The sequence below is a fragment of the Sceloporus undulatus genome, chromosome 5, assembly GCF_019175285.1.
Source record: "Sceloporus undulatus isolate JIND9_A2432 ecotype Alabama chromosome 5, SceUnd_v1.1, whole genome shotgun sequence".
NCBI lineage: Eukaryota > Metazoa > Chordata > Lepidosauria > Squamata > Phrynosomatidae > Sceloporus > Sceloporus undulatus.
The window spans coordinates 103,797,361-103,813,652 of NC_056526.1; the positions used below are offsets into that span (position 1 = coordinate 103,797,361).

Sequence of the window (16,292 nt, forward strand, 5' to 3'; positions counted from 1 at the left end):
CTTGAATTGGTTTAAATTTGGCTTTTTGGGCTGCCCCTCTCCTCCTCCTCCTCCTCCTCCTCCTCCTGCCTCACTCCGACATGCCAGGACCAGATGCCAAGACCAGCAAAGGTAAGAAAAACACTTTTTTTCTTTATCCTTTAGAATGGGACTGACCATGGGGTTGCATGTTCAGATTTTGGGTTTTTGGCCTTTGGGTTTGAGTTCTGGGGTGGTATGGTCATGGGTGTGATGATTTGAGAGTGTGGGGTGTGACTTTTGAAAGTCTGGCCTTGATTTGATGTGGGCCATAGAGTGTGGTTGCTTTTTAGATTTGGGGTTGCTTTGGTCATGGCTGTGATGATTTGAGAGCAGGTTCTCCTCCTCCTTCCCCTGCCTCACTCTGAGATGCCAAGACCAGCAACACTTTTTTTCTTTATCCTTTAGAATGGGCCTGACCATGGGGTTGCATGTTCAGATTTGGGGTTTCTGGCCTATGGGTTTGTGTTCTGGGGTTCTTTGGTCATGGGTGTGATGATTTGAGAGTGTGGGATGTGGGATGTGAGTTTTGCAAGTCTGGCCTTGATTTGATGTGGGCCATAGAGTGTGCCCATGGGGTTGGTTTTTTAAATTTGGGGTTGCTTTGGTCATGGGTGTGATGCCAGAGAGTGTCACCTTGGGGTTGGTTGCTTTGGCCATGGCTGTGATGATTTGAGAGCTCCCCCTCCTCCTGCCTGTCTCTGAGAAGCCAGAACCATCAAAGATAAGAAAAAACCTTTTTTTCTTTATCCTTTAGAAACTTTAGAATGGACCTGCCAGTCATTGTTAAGCTCTTTAGTGCCTCAGGCAACTTGTATTGTAGGGTACTTAGCTTAATAGGCCTCTATTGTGCCTTTGTTTTGACTTGCAGGTTCAGTCTGAGGTCTTGGAACGCATTAGTTATTTTCAATGGGAAAAGCGTTTCGGGTTACGAAATTTTCGGCTTACGAAAGAAATAGCGGAACGAATTAATTTCGTAACCCGGGGTACCAGTGTATTGCCATTATACTACAAAATTTGCTACCACAGCGACTACTACGTTTGATGTCTCTAAAGGGAGATTACACAAATTCTTGGTGGATAAGGTTATCCAGGGCATTTTAAAGATACTGGTACCGGGTGCTTAATTCATTCAAATTATTAGTAAGTGGAACCTTCTCTGCTACATAGAATGCAGTGAAAATCTCTGCAAATAAAAAAATAGGGAGTGAATACTGCCTTGCAAATGCAATTACAAATTTATCACCAAAACTGGCCAGAAATTTTCTTCAGATTGTGAAAAATTGAGTTGTTAGATGTTAAATGAGAGTGGAGGGTTGCAATCTATTTAAAAGGTTAATTGCTTGTCCTGGTCACTTCCAGACAGGCCATTCATCATTTTTACAGCCAGAACAGCAGCAGTCTAGAAAGTCTGGAGGGGCAAAAGGCCACATAAACAGCCCTGCGGTGTACAAAGAGAGCATTTGTTAATTATTTTCAGAAAGACCAGTAGTTGGCTGTATATTCTACTGTTACTATTCCATTTCACAGAAATTTCATGCTCTAGTCAGTGCACTTCAGGAGCTTCACTTCTAAATTTCTGTTCTTTTTTATTTGTATACAGTATGTCTGTTTGCCTTTAGTCAGTGCATTTCAGGCGCTTCCCATCTGAATTTCTGTTCTTGGTTCCTTGTACATGTCTATTTGTCTTCACTGGGTGTTCAAAATCTAAGACCAGATATCCAGTTGGACACAAATGGTACTTTAAAAATGCCTTGAGGCAATTAGTAGCTAGTGGTCATACTGGCTATGCATCACCTCCAGTATCTATGTTACTATGTTTCTGTATACTAGTTGCTGAGCAGCATGAACAGAAGAGTGCTATTGTACTCATATTGTGCTTCTTTCTGGTCTTCCCTTGAGTATATACATACTTATCTATTGCACGAATAAAATACTAAACAGTACAGTACCCCACTATGAGAATAACTCTTTCCATTCTTATATACAGTGAGAGAAAGTCATATAAAACCTAGCTGTAAGTATGAAACAAAGTAAATAATACTGTTCTTTGTCTTGCTATTTTGGTTTAATAGTCAGATTTGCATCACTGTCTGGCTATATATAAAACACATTGTAATACATTCATTTATTAAATACACACACAATTATATAGTAAATATTTCAGCCTTTAAATTTTTACTACAAGAGTATTATAATGCTGTTATTCAATTGTAGACATAAGAACTATAAGAAAATGTATATGTATGCAGTCTTTCATTGGAAATGATTGCTAACTTTATTCCCAAGAAAAATGAAAGAAAATGAAAAAAAAGAAGGGAGAATTAGGATCTAGTAGTCTCACTCAGACACAGCTTGGTATTTGTTTTCTACCTGTATCTTTCAAGACTGAAGGACTAATTTAGGGCTTACAAAATATTACAGCTCCCCTAAAATGATGTCATTTCCAAAGATGGGCATCGTCAGTTTTCAAGCCCTGGAATGTCACTTATTCCCCCTAAGGGTTCTAGTAGAGACCTAGAAGCTGCCCAGAAATCATCTAGTTCAATTCTTTATCCTGTGTCAGGACTAGCTATCCATCAACTCACATAGAACTCAAGGGCTCTCAATCGAAGGCAGGGGCACTACACAAGGAAAATTACTTGAGTTGGTTAAAGAAAACAAGCGAAGACATATACAGCAGGGAAAAAACAAAACCCAGGGGAAATTAATTTAGAGGGGAAAATTGTCAGTCACAACAATATCTGAAAATGTCTTGTGCCTAAATTGTTTATGTATTGTATATCTGGCAGTGGCATCACTAGGGTTGGCATCACCTGGTGTGGGAACGCGTAGTGCCACACACAACCCATTGACCTCCTCCCATGCCACGCCATACAGAATACTTAGGCCTGTTACAGACTGCCAAAATAAAGCTGCTTTGGGTCTCTTTGGAGGTATGCTTTTTAAATGATGCATGGGTCCTAAGAGTCCGGAGGTCGCGCCAAAGCCACACTCCATTCCTAAGCACTGGAGTGCAGCTTTGGTGAAGCTTCCGGATTCTTCGGATGCATGCATCATTTAAATAGCATACCTCCAAAGAAACCCGAAGCAGCTTTATTTTGGCAGTCTGTAACAGGCCTTAGTAATGTATTTTGTACTAATGTTACTTATAAATCGTAATTCCCATAGTCAGTGAATGTAATGGTAATAGTTGCGACATAAACAATTAGCAAAATAAAAATTATACCTTTAAACTACAGTATCATACACACAGCCTAAATGCATGCACACATACATAGTTTCATGTAGTTAAAGTGAAAATTTGGTAAAATGTGAAGTTTTAAAATAAATTTTTTTGAAAGAATTGAAAAGTTTATATTTTTTACAAAAAAACTTAATTTTTTTAGAAATAAAAATTTAAATTGAAAAAATCCTGGGATCTCCCTTTAATCCTCCCACTGAACCTTGCCCCACTAACACAATCTCTTCAGTGTTTTAGATGGACACGGGCGAATGTCATAGCCCATTTCTGCCAAAAGGCAACGTTTGGGGAGCAGTAGTGTCATCCCCCCTAAAGGTAACACCTGGTGAGACCCACAGCCCCTCCTCCATGACACCCCTGATATCTTGGTATGTCCCACTTCCCCAAGTGATTCACTTTTAATGGGGTGGGAGAGACCAGAATAATTTGTGGGGAGACATGCCTTCCCAAATCTTGTGCTGCCTGCTCTTGTTCTACACAATTAGCATTATCTTTAATACCGTAGTTTTTTCTCCTAATGTTTTGAAGACATTCTCCAAAGTGGCTTGCATAATCTACACATTCCAAATTTTACTTACCATTTCTGATAGAGTCTTTGAAGGCTGCAAGCAAGGATGGTATCCAAAATATGTTTCCCTTCCATTGTGTAGGAACACTTGCTTGTTAATGTTTGATTCACCATGAATTCTGGACAGCGAGTCTTTTCACTTAAAAAAAAACAACAACAGTAAGAGAGTATCAGAGGAACAGATTGTGGAAAGATGGCTCCAATAGCATTAACCATCTAAAAGTGGTGTAACTCTACTGCTCCTCTTTTAATATGTAACAAACCATGCTGATTAGCATCCACAAGCCTTCAGTAGAGCGTCTGCATTTTTGTGCAAATAGTATCTCATACATGCATATTTTAACCAAATATCCCCACTATTAGAAATATCTCTCACTTAATCATATTAAAATGATTAACTTTATTAATATTATAATTAAAATTATTAAAAGCTAGTTGGTCATTTGGGGTTTCATTCAATACTCTGTGAACATAATCCACTCGTGCAATAAGACTATTCCATTCTTTCCTGTGCCCTGCTATGTATATCATAGCCAAATCTGCTCCTGAGAATTTCCCAGCTGTTTGGAGCAGAAAGGAATGTCCTAGTAGACAGCTGGATGTAACACGCTATAAGCGGTCATTTTTTCATTTCAAATTAAAACTTGTGTTCAATATCCACTTATATCCAGAAGATGACTGCTCACTAGTCCTTCCTTCTGTCAATTCTTTTTCAGGAGAAGCCCAGAAAGCGTTGTCTTGCAAGGGCATAGTGTCCTTCCCCAAGAGCATTATTCCACTTTAAATTCTATGGCTGCCTCCTGTGGAATCCTGGGATTTGCAGTTTAGCTAGGGGCATTTAGATTTCTCAGCCAAAGAGCTCTTAGGCTTCACTAAACTACAAACACCATAATTCCACAGGAAGCAGCCATAACAGTGTACAGCTTGCCCTCCGTATCCGCAGATTTTTTTATCCACGGATTCTACCCCACAGCTTAAAAATATTTTTAATATATATATAAATTCCAAAAACAAACCTTGGCTCCCCCCCCCATTTTATATAACGTTCCCAGAATTCCCTTGCACTGAGCCAGGGCAGTTGAAGCGGTCTCAAACTGGATTATTTCTGCAATGTGTTTTGGACCTAAGTAAACAAATCAGGATGCTAGCTGGCAATTTCCCATGCTCATCCTAGACCCTAGCTCTGTGCTTCTATCAGCAGTCAGGTTCACAGAAATTAAGCCAAGGAAACTTTCTGGTATGGATACAAGTCAGAAAGAAAGTTCTGACTGCATGTCTGGCTGCTGCTAAAAGCACAAAAGTAAGTACCAAGTAAAAATAGGTAGTAACCTAAGCAGAAGTTACACATTAGGTACAAATAGGGTGGGAAATTAGAATGATTATCCCATTGGCTGATAACCAAAACAGAGAACTCAAATGAAAATCAACAGATCTGACTGGGTTTTGTACTGATTTTTAAGCCACATGGTTCAAACACAACCACAGTATTACAAAAATACCTGTACATGTCTTTTCAACATGTTACGTTTTTACTACGCTTTTGCTTGCTCCAAGATTTAGGCATCGATCGGATTAAAAACCAAAATAACAATATGGCTAAAGATGAAACCTTACAAATGCATTCCAGTGTTACCTTTACAAATGTCTGCAAAAATCCTACCTTTATTCACTTGCAAACACCTACAGACTTTGGCCACCACCGCTATTTATTTTCATGCATTGTTCCAGACTATGTATTTTCCTCATTATACTACTCAACTACAGCACACACCTTTCACAAATTGCACACAATACCTAAAACACACACAAACAAGCATGTACGTCCCAGTGATATCAATGTCATATGTCTGTATCATCAGAGCAAACCACCATATATTATTTAACCAAGTAAATACTTAGGTTTAAAGGCCATTACAGTAGACAGGGTATGTCTGGGTATTTTACAAGTAATAATTATATGTTTAATTATGATTTATACATTTAATAAAAACATATTTATGTCCCAAACTTCTATATGCTAAGAGGAAAAAGTATGACTCATTCCACACCAACATACAAAATACAGACCTAGAAGTGAAGTAGGCTTCCAGCTGACAGTTTTTAAACAGTAACTGCATTCTAAAGTCCAAAAGTTGTCTCACAAAAGATAAGTTCATACCACATTTCTGATGATATAATGTACACAAACAGAATAGTGCCATAATGTGCCCTTGCAGTATCAGTCACACCCCTAAGGCAGACAATTCATTTTCATATATTAAAATGCTTGTTTTAAGATTAATACACACCCTACTCTCAAGAGAGCTAAAGTAAATAATTACCTGATTTAAATCCACTCCCTTACGCACCCATCCCAAAGGGGAAAACAAATGGAGACTCAAAAGCTGTAAGGTATAAAATTCTAAATTAGTAAAAATTACATTTATATTAATTCCTATTCCATATTAAATAAAATATTTCAAATATTAAATTTGCAACTAAAATTCTATTCTTATTCTATTTCAAGGACTAAGGATAGCATAGATCATTTTAAAAGACAGATCATTAAAAAGGTGTTTTATAGCTACATTTACACTTAGAATTAGATACTTGGGCTGACAAAAGTTTTGCCTAGAGAGCCAGTGATGACTGGCAGATGTCTGGGGTGGGGGGGGGGGATCTATTTATGGTCTCACATAGCTTTGGGTCCCATATAAGGAGAAAGGCAGGATATTAATTAATTAATTAATTACAATAATAATGGGTTGGTCAATTCCTGATCTTCCAGCTGTCGTTAGACAGCAACTACTGGCAACCCTAGCTGGCACAGTCAATAGTGATAGGTCCTACAACAACGTGAGGGTCTTACATTGCATGTCCCTAAGTCGGTGATGGTGAACCTATGGCACACATGCCACAGGTGGCACTCAGAGCCCTCTCTGTGGACACATGTGCCGTCGTCCCAGCACAGAGTTTGCCAGAGTTTGTTACTAAAAAGCCAGAGGGACATGGCACTTTGCAATAAATAAGTGGGTTTTGGATTGCAGTTTGGGCACTCAGCCTCTAAAAGGTTCACCATCAATGCCCTAAGTAATCCCTAAAATACTGTATATACTCATGTATAAGTCTAGAAATTTAGGTTTAAAAAATTGACCCCAAAAACCTGAGTTGACTTATCCACTGGTCAATGTAAGTACTGTATTTTAATGCATATATAGTGAAATGCAAGAGTTTAATCTGCCCTGGAAGCACTGACTCCCTTCTATTCTCAGCCATCCAGCCTTTAGTATGAACACAAATAGTTATGCCTGCTAGAATTTTGTAAGTTTTCCTTTACTTCGTCCTTTACATCTTTCATTACAAGTCAAGTTTTATATTTGGCTTACCCATGGGTCATATCAAAATCCATAATTTTGGCCCCCAAACTTGCCCTCGACTTATCTAAGAGGTCAACTTATAGTCAAGTATACAGTATATGGTAGGCCTTATAAAATCAGGATTACAATACAATCAATGTAATTGCTATTCTGCCACCTCAACTTTATAACGTAAAAAACCTTCAAATTTTTTGAAGGCGAAGATAAAAAGACAACCAATAGTTAATGTTTGAAGGGAAAGCAAAACAAGATTAACATACTCTTTCCCTACAAATCCTCTATTCCAAAATCCCTACTCTTACTTATTATTGCAGCAAATGAAATACAGTACAGAGCAGGGTATAAGCAATTTGGCACGACCTTTCTTCCTCTGTCCCCTAGTAACTATGCCACCCTTTCCCAATACGGAAAGGGGGGCGGGAAGAAAGAGAAATAGGCAGTGTGCCTGGGTCATGGAAAGGAAAGTCAGTATCAGATTCACAGACTGCTTTTTGCTACTGGGACATGAATAATAAACCATGTAATGCAGAAAAAGTACAGTACTAACAAAAATCCCACGTGAGCCTGGTCTTATTCAGATTTACCTCTTGGGGCAAAACTATTGTAGAAATGAGGTTCCAATCATAGCATGCCAATTTATAACTATAATGTGCAATTTATACCTATCAAAACAGTACTAAATGTAGTTATAACTTGAAAATTCTTTGTGAAGGAATGTGTGTTTATGTGTGTGTGTCACAGCAACGGTGCAAATAACTGAAAGAGCACTTTATTCTCAAGTCTTTTACCTGAATATCACTAAGCAACACCAGGAATTGTTGGGCTACCAAATTATTGGTATTATTGGTATTCATAAAGATAAAATGTACTGCTGCTCAAAATACAGGATATATCTGTTTATTTAATCTACCTTCATTTCCTTCCAATGCTCCTGAATAATTTTAGAACTGCAGTTTTCAAGGATGCTCAGTGAAGAGAGTGGAAAGCATGGGAGAAGAAAACCGGTTTGCAAGTTGGGACAAAACCATGCTTTCCCCCCCCCCCCCCCCAAAGAAATAAATCCCAATTTTGGTACAATCAAAACCTCATGTTGTGTGGATATAGGAAGTTTCAACTGTTCACAACAGGGACACACCTCTACTGCCACCAATTCAGGGGGGATACCACAATTCAGACATTAATGAAAAAACCAATTCAAATATGGCATATAGACGGTGGAACACACTTTCTTGGAGTGTAGTGGAGTCTCCTTCCTTGGAGGTCTTTAAGCAGAGGCTAGATGGCCATCTGTTGGGGATGCTTTGATTTGGATTTCCTGCATGGCAGGGGGTTAGACTGGATGGCCCTTGCAGTCTCTTCCAACTCTATGATTCTCAATGTACGCATGACTATTACCTCTTGACTATTGATATACCATTTTCCTATTTAACAGAAAGGACCTGCTGCCTGGATTACTGGAAGAAAAATGTCTTTTATGCTTCTACAATCATTTCTGTTTTGCTCTGACTACTTGTGTATTGTCACAACTGGCTCACAGTCGCTATTAAAAAGGCCTTCACCTACGAATTTACAGGAAGTTTCTGTTTTGCAACACACTTGCAACTAGGAAATGCAATCAATTAATCTTTATTGTTGCGGTCAATGACCAGCATTGCTAAGAAATACGAGGACATCACCTAAGACAAAGTCCAAAGGTGTGATAATAAACAGTTAATCCATAAAACCCATCACTGCCTTATTCAAAAAATAAATTGGCCAATTGCAATTTCTCACTTCATCTTAATGCCTGTACTGTGCAACTCCAGAGTTTACGTAACCGCACAACAAAGATGATCCAATAAAAATACTCTTACCTGTTTTGTTTCCCTATCATATTTGCGTCTCTTTCAAGGAATCCAATGGGATAGTTGAGAGGGAGTAAGCTCAAGGTGACCAAGGCTGTGTCTACACTGCAAAAATAAAGCAGCTGGACAGCACTTTAATTGCCATGACTGCCCTACAGAATCATGGGATTTGTAGTTTGGTGAGAGCTCTCTGACAGAGCAGGTTGAATACTTCATCTAACTATAAATCCCAGGATTCCAGAGGTTCAAATGGTGCCAACCTGCTTTAATTTTGCAAGGTGGATACATCTCCAGTGGGTTTCAGTGAACTCTGAACTTCCCCAGGTAAAAGCCAGCCTTTTAACTGCGACACACACTGGTTCTCAATGTATAAGAACAGTCGAAAGGCCAAAAAGAAGAGGAATCCACTCTTCCAACTGCCGATTAATCGATCTGAAATGAGGAGGTGGGGTGATCTGATGTTTATTAAATCTACACTGTATAAATGTCTTTGCATTTTTAAATAAATACTATAACCTCTAAAATACGGATAGTATATATTCTGGGACGAAAATCTCTTTAGAACATCACTCCCCCCCAAAAAAATAATCGTCATAATTGTCCCAAACTGTGCCCTTTAAGGGATTTTGGACTTCAGCTCCCAGAGTCCCAGACCATTGGCCAACTTCTGGGAGCGGAAGTCCAAAATCTCTTAAAGGGCACACAGTTTGGGGACCACCTCACCAAGATGAAATGAGAAACATTAGTGCCATTAGACCCAGCAGTGGCTGCCCAATTCCTATCTGTTGGTTATTATGTTGGCTAGAGAGCCATGGGACAAAAAAACCTCTGCTGGTCCCCACTTTAGAGAGTGCCTCGCCTTGCAAGGTGACACAAGCAAGCACACAGTACTCCTGCTGCAAGGTTTATGGTCCTCATTGGTAGGCCAGAACACAAAGGAAGAAGCAGAAATCCCCCCTTTCTACCCAGTTATACACACTTTAGGTTACATTTTGGTGAGTAAGGAGGGGAAAAAAGACACACCCACACACTAAATCTGCACCCCATCTTTCCATTCAAGGCCCATGCCAAGGCTTCAATCACCTCTTCAGCCCTCCTACTTCCCCAAACAAGCAGGAATTCTGCCAGACTGGGATTTGTTCCCATCTATCATTTGTATTTGTTTTCTACAGCAAAATCGTATCAATACAATCCACCTGCGCCTTCACTGAGCTTCAGGGGCCTTGCTGCGCAGATCACAAGGCCACTCCATCATCCAACACTCTTCCCAAAGTAAAAAACCACAGGTTGCCAATCCTTCTGTCTTCTGCCACTCATCTCACTTATCTCACCTTTATATAAAACTATTATTCACTACTCTAGTCACTGCTTTCCTCTTTAGCATTATATATACATATACAGTACTGATTTTCTTAGTCCCCTTCCATAAAAACTTATTTCTATTTCACTGTATCTATATTTCTTATTTGATTTCTCTCCTGTACATCTTTTCAATATGTGTCTGTATAGGTACATGTATGTATATATATATATATATGTGTGTGTGTGTGTATGTATATCTCGTGTGTATATGTGTATATATATTTGTAAGTGTGTATATATGTGTGTGTGTGTCTATGCATATGCATATATGTGTGTGTATATATATATATACTTGTGTATGTGTATATATATATATGCTTGTGTGTATATATATATGTGTGTGTGTGTCTATGCATATGCATATATGTGTATGTGTGTATATACATGCTCGTGTGTATATATATGTGTGTGTGTCTATGCATATGCATATATATGTGTGTCTGTGTGTGTATATATGCTTGTGTGTATATATATGTGTGTGTGTGTCTATGCATATGCATATATGTGTGTGTGTATATATATGCTTGTGTGTATGTGTATATATATGTGTGTGTGTGTGTGTGCGTATACACACACCTAAATATATAGTTACATAAATGTGTACAGTATATATTATCTATCTATCTATCTATCTGGAATATCCCCTGTTCTGAGGTCCTTTCCTTGTTCTTACACTTTCCCAAACCTTCTCCTTTCAACCATGCTGGGAGCTGTTTCCTTCCTGGGCTGCAACACCTGTTGAATCTGTCCCTGAAGGAAAGCAAGCTCGACCATTCCCAGAATTCCACACCATTCAGCCACAGCAGTTCAAGTGCTGCCAAACCGGATTATTCTTTCAGTGCGGATGCAACCAAGGGAGAAGAAAGGTCACCTTCTGTCCTTGTTGCTGTCGGCTGCCTTCGAGTCCTGTTCTTGGCCAGTGTCTTCAGAGGAGCCCCGGCTGAGGCTGCGTGACTCGCCCACGGACGCTGGCTTCCAAGCCCCCGGCCAGGATTCGAACCCCGGCCTCCCAGAGTCCAGCGCTCGAGAACCAGGGCGTACTCCTGCCTTCCTGCTCCCTCGGAGCGCGCCTTCGTGACGGAAACCTCACCTGTGGGGCTTCACGTGTCCGAAGACAGCGGAGGAGGGGAGGCTGAAGTCCGGGTCTGGAGAGCAAGGGACCTGCGTGCGGTCAGAGCAGCGCTGAGGCTCCTTCTGGGGCGGGCGCTGCTGCTGCTGGGTGACAGGTACCGGAAGTCAGGCCGCGCGCGCGGGGGGAGAAAGGAGGTGTGTGCGCGCGCGCTCCCTTGTGGCCACGCCCCCTCCACACCTCCTTCCCTGCCTCGTTGCTATTGGTTAACGGGGAAAGGGGGCGGGGCCAGCGGGGCTGAGGGGGTTTCAACGTTGGGCTGAGAGACGTTCATCATCATAAACCCCCTCACGGCCACGCTGGCAACTAGTCTCTTCAGAGAGAGGAAAACCATGGTCACACTCTCTCAGCCTCAGGGGGAAAGCCATGGCGAACCTCCCTCTGAAGAGACTAGTTGCCACCACACCCCTGTGATAGTCAAAAACCCAAGCACACAACAAGAGCAAAGCTGAGGGGGAGCTGGCCATCATTCATAATCATTAATAAACTTTAAGAATCGGTTGTTTTTCTAAAGAATATGGACAGGTTCAAATGTGAGGTAGAAACATAAGAGTTGGAAGAGACTGCAAGGGCCATCCAGTCCAACACCCTTCTGCCATGCAGGAAATCCCAATCAAAGCATCCCCATTGACAGATGGCCATCCAGCCTCTGTTTAAAGACCTCCAAGGAAGGAGACTCCACTACACTCGCTGTTGAACTCATCAAAACCCACCACCTGCTCTCTTGACCCACTTCCTTCTCGTCTTCTAATCTCTATAGCCCCCTCTTTGTTACCCTCCCTCTTCTATATCTTTAATCTCTCTCTCTCTTCAGGTTCCTTCCCCTCAGTCTTCAAACATGCCTTAGTTTCCCCTATCCTGAAAAAACCCTCTCTTGACCCCTCTTCCTTGGCTAGCTATCGTCCAATCTCTCTTCTTCCTTTTCTCTCCAAGGTGTTGGAACGAGTTGTCTATTCACGCTGTCTTGAGTTTCTTGAAACCAACTCCATTCTGGATCCCTTCCAGTCTGGCCCACGGCACTCCACAGAGACGGCCCTTACTAAGATCTCAAATGATCTTTTGCTGGCCAAGGCGAATGGCCTTTATTCTATCCTTGTCCTACTCGATCTGTCTGCGGCCTTCGACACCGTGGACCACTGTCTCCTGATAGATGTACTCTCTGACCTTGGTTTCTCGGGCCTTGTTCTCGATTGGTTCACATCTTACTTGTCAGATCGATCGTTTTCGGTGGTCTCGGGTGGTCAGACCTCATCTTCTGTCCCCTTATCTGTTGGAATTCCTCAGGGCTCAGTTTTGGGTCCCCTTCTGTTCTCTTTATACACACTCTCCCTTGGCAAACTTATCAGTTCTTTTGGTTTCTCCTACCATCTTTACGCCGATGATACCCAGCTTTTCACCCCTAATCTTTCACCAGAGCTAGAGCAGCAAGTGTCATCCTGTTTAACAACTGTCTCCCACTGGATGCACCATTGGCGTCTGAAGCTCAATATGTCCAAGACTGAGCTTCTTGTTTTCCCTCCTAAGCCCACCCTTCACTATTCCTTTTCTATTTCTGTCAATAACATCTCGATCCAGCTGGTCCAGGAAGCCCGCAGTCTTGGTTTCATCTTTGACTCCTCTTTGTCATTTATCCCACAGATCCAGACTACAGCCAAAGTCTGTAGATTTTTTCTCTATAATATCGCCAAAATCCGTCCATATCTCTCAGCTTCTACCGCAAAGACACTGGTCCATGCCCTAGTTGTCTCACGACTAGACTACTGTAACCTCCTCCTGGCAGGGCGTCCCCTCTCTCACCTCCACCCATTAATTTCTGTTCAGCATTCAGCTGCACGCATTCACTCTCTCGCCGTTATGATCATGTCTCCCCTCTGTTGTCTTCCCTTCACTGGCTCCCTCTTCCTTTCCGCATCAAGTACAAACTTCTGCTACTCACCTTTAAAGCCCTGCATGGGCTGGCCCCTCTTTATTTAACTGATCTTCTCTCTCCCTACATCCCTACTCGCACTCTCCGCTCTAGTAGCCAAAGTCTCCTCTCCCAACCCAGGATCTTCTCTGCCCCGTCCCGGATCCGTCCCTTCTCTCTTGCTGCCCCTCATTCCTGGAACCTTCTTCCTCTGCATGCACGGCTCATCACTTCCCTAACCAGCTTTAAAGCTGAGCTGAAAACCATATTGTTTAGGGAAGCGTTCTCAGGGAATTTGTGATTGTCATCTGGCTGTCTGACACTATTTGATGTGATGTGATTTGTTTGATATTTGATGTTTTTAATCTGTTTTTTTTTTTCTTTTCTATATGGTAATTTTATCTATTCTTCTTTTAATTGTTATTATCTTAGAATGTACGCCTTGGGCAGGCTTTTATTTACTCCTAATTTTACCGACTTTGTACAGTGCTGTGCATAATTACAGCGCTATAGAAATAAAGTTTAATAATAATAATAATACACTCTGAGGGAGTTTGTCCCACTGTCGAACAGCCCTTACTGTCAGGAAGTTCTTCCTAATGTTGAGCTGGAATCTCTTTTCCTGGAGCTTGCATCCATTGTTCCCAGTCCTAGTCTCTGGAGCAGCAGAAAACAAGCTTGTTCCCTCCTCAACATGACATCCCTTCAAATATTTAAACAGGGCTATCATATCACCTCTTAGCCTTCTCTTCTCCAGGCTAAACATGTACAGTGTTATAGAATCAGAGGTCCAATCAAAACCCACTGCGGAAATAATATGTGGAGTCAAAGGCTTTCATATCCGGCATCTGTAGTTTTTTGTGGGTTTTTCTGGCTATGTGGCCATGTTCTAGCAGAGTTTTTCCCTGACGTTTCACTAGCATCTGATGGCCCAGCCTGAGGCCAGCCATCAGCACAGAACAATACACATGCAATATCACACAGTATATATACACCCAACTTTTTTCCAGGTAAGCATTCTCTGAAGATGCCAGACACAGATGCTGGCAAAACGTCAGGAAGAAACTCTTCTAGAACATGGCCACATAGCCCAAAAAACCCACAAAAAACAATTTATATCCCACCCTTCTCCCAGGCCTAGGACTAATTTATTATTATTATTATTATTATTACTATTAGTATTATATTTGTTTGTATCCCACTCTTTTTCCAGAACTGGGGCTCAACTCAGAGCGGCTTCACAACATTAAGAAACAGTACAACTGGGGGAGGAGGGGGAGAAAAAAGTACATTAAAAAGGAATTAAACTATTACAATATTAAGACAGAGTTACTAAAAGAATAAAACACACACACACACACATATATATATATATATAACTATCAATATTTTTTTTAAAAATGGTACAACATCCCAGCTTGTCCTGATAACAATAACTGAAAAGCCTGTATGAACAGGTAGGTCTTAAGCTGCAGGCGGAAGGCCATCGAGGATAATCCAGTTTGAGACTGCTTTAACTGCCCAGGCTCAGTGCTAGGGAATCCTGGGGATTGTGGTTTATTGTGGCACTGCAGCTCTTTCTGACAGAGAAGGGCTCAGTGTCTCACAAACACTACAATTCCCAAAATCCCCTAGCACTGAGCCAGGGCAGTTAAAGCGGTCTCAAACAGGTCTTTAAACAGAGGCTGGATGGCCATCTGTCGGGGATGCTTTGATTTGGATTTCCTGCATGGCAGAATGAGGTTGGACTGGATGGCTCTTGCAGTCTCTTCCAATTGAAAAGGGACCGAATATACAGGCCAACATAAAGCTGCTTCGGGTCACTTGGGAGGTATGCCGCATGCGTCCTAAGAGGCCGGAAGCCAAGCCAAAGCCATGCTTGAGTCCTAAGGACTGGAGCACAGCTTTGGTGCAGCATCTGGCCTCTTAAGATGCACATGTCATTTAAACAGCATACCTCCAAAGTGACCCAAAGCAGCTTTATTTTGGCCTGTTGTTCATGCCCAAAGTGTATTATTCCTGCAATCTCATGGTGAAGTTTTGCTCTAAGGCAACACGCAAACATCTCCTATTGGGGGCCCTGAGAGATGTCAGCAGTTGGGCCTACTCATGCCTGCACAACAATATCAACACCAATGCCACCACTACAACAACACAAACAGCATTGTGACCCAACGGTGAAGAGACACCTGAAACCCTGCCTGACCCGCTTGCCTTGCCCTTTGCCCTGTATAAGAACGAGTTACTGAGGAGAGGCTCCATGGCAGGAACTCAAGATGTAAAGCCCTCTCAGAGCACAGAGCATAACCAAAATATAAATCCAATAAACAGCGTGGGCTTTAATTTATTAGTAACTTATTATATTTATTTTTATCCTGCTCTTTTCCCAGAACTGAGGCTTCACAATATTCAAACACACACACACACACACACACACACACACACACACAATTAAAAACACAGAAAAGAGGAGAAAACAAAAAAAATCTGAGGCCACAAGAATGACAGACTGGAACTGCAGCCACATTGCATAAATAATTCAATTTGAGACCACTTTAACTGCCCTGGCTTAGTGCTAAGGAAATCTGGGAACTAGTTTTCTGAGAGATCTTGTAGCACCTTTGCAACCGACTGAAAGAATTCTTCAGACTCATTTTAGTGGAGTGGAAACCAGGGACATATATATATATATAATATATATATATATATATATATATGCCATTGGTATGTGAGAATGTCAATTCAAATTACAAATCCTTTGTGTATGGAAATGAAGTAGCAAGTCCAGTTTTAACAATGGTAGCTAGTGTAGTGTAGTTTTATGAAACATAGCCTTCTCTCTCAGACAGAACTCTGGTGCCACAA

At 41.3% G+C, this 16,292-nt stretch overlaps 1 protein-coding gene across 7 annotated transcripts in view; it reads right to left on the reverse strand.

Moving 5' to 3' along the window:
* PPARA (peroxisome proliferator activated receptor alpha) overlaps positions 1–11,616 on the reverse strand; it is a 54,777-nt gene extending 43,161 nt beyond the window's left edge. For 3 of the 7 annotated variants that reach the window (XM_042468964.1, XM_042468969.1, XM_042468970.1), the window contains exons 1-2: positions 11,264–11,472; positions 3,841–3,969 (exon numbers count right to left, since the gene is read on the reverse strand). The gene's annotated coding sequence lies outside the window, so the exon portion shown is untranslated. The other 4 variants (XM_042468966.1, XM_042468967.1, XM_042468965.1 and 1 more) reach the window with 4 other exon arrangements.
* Positions 11,617–16,292: the final 4,676 nt, after the last annotated feature.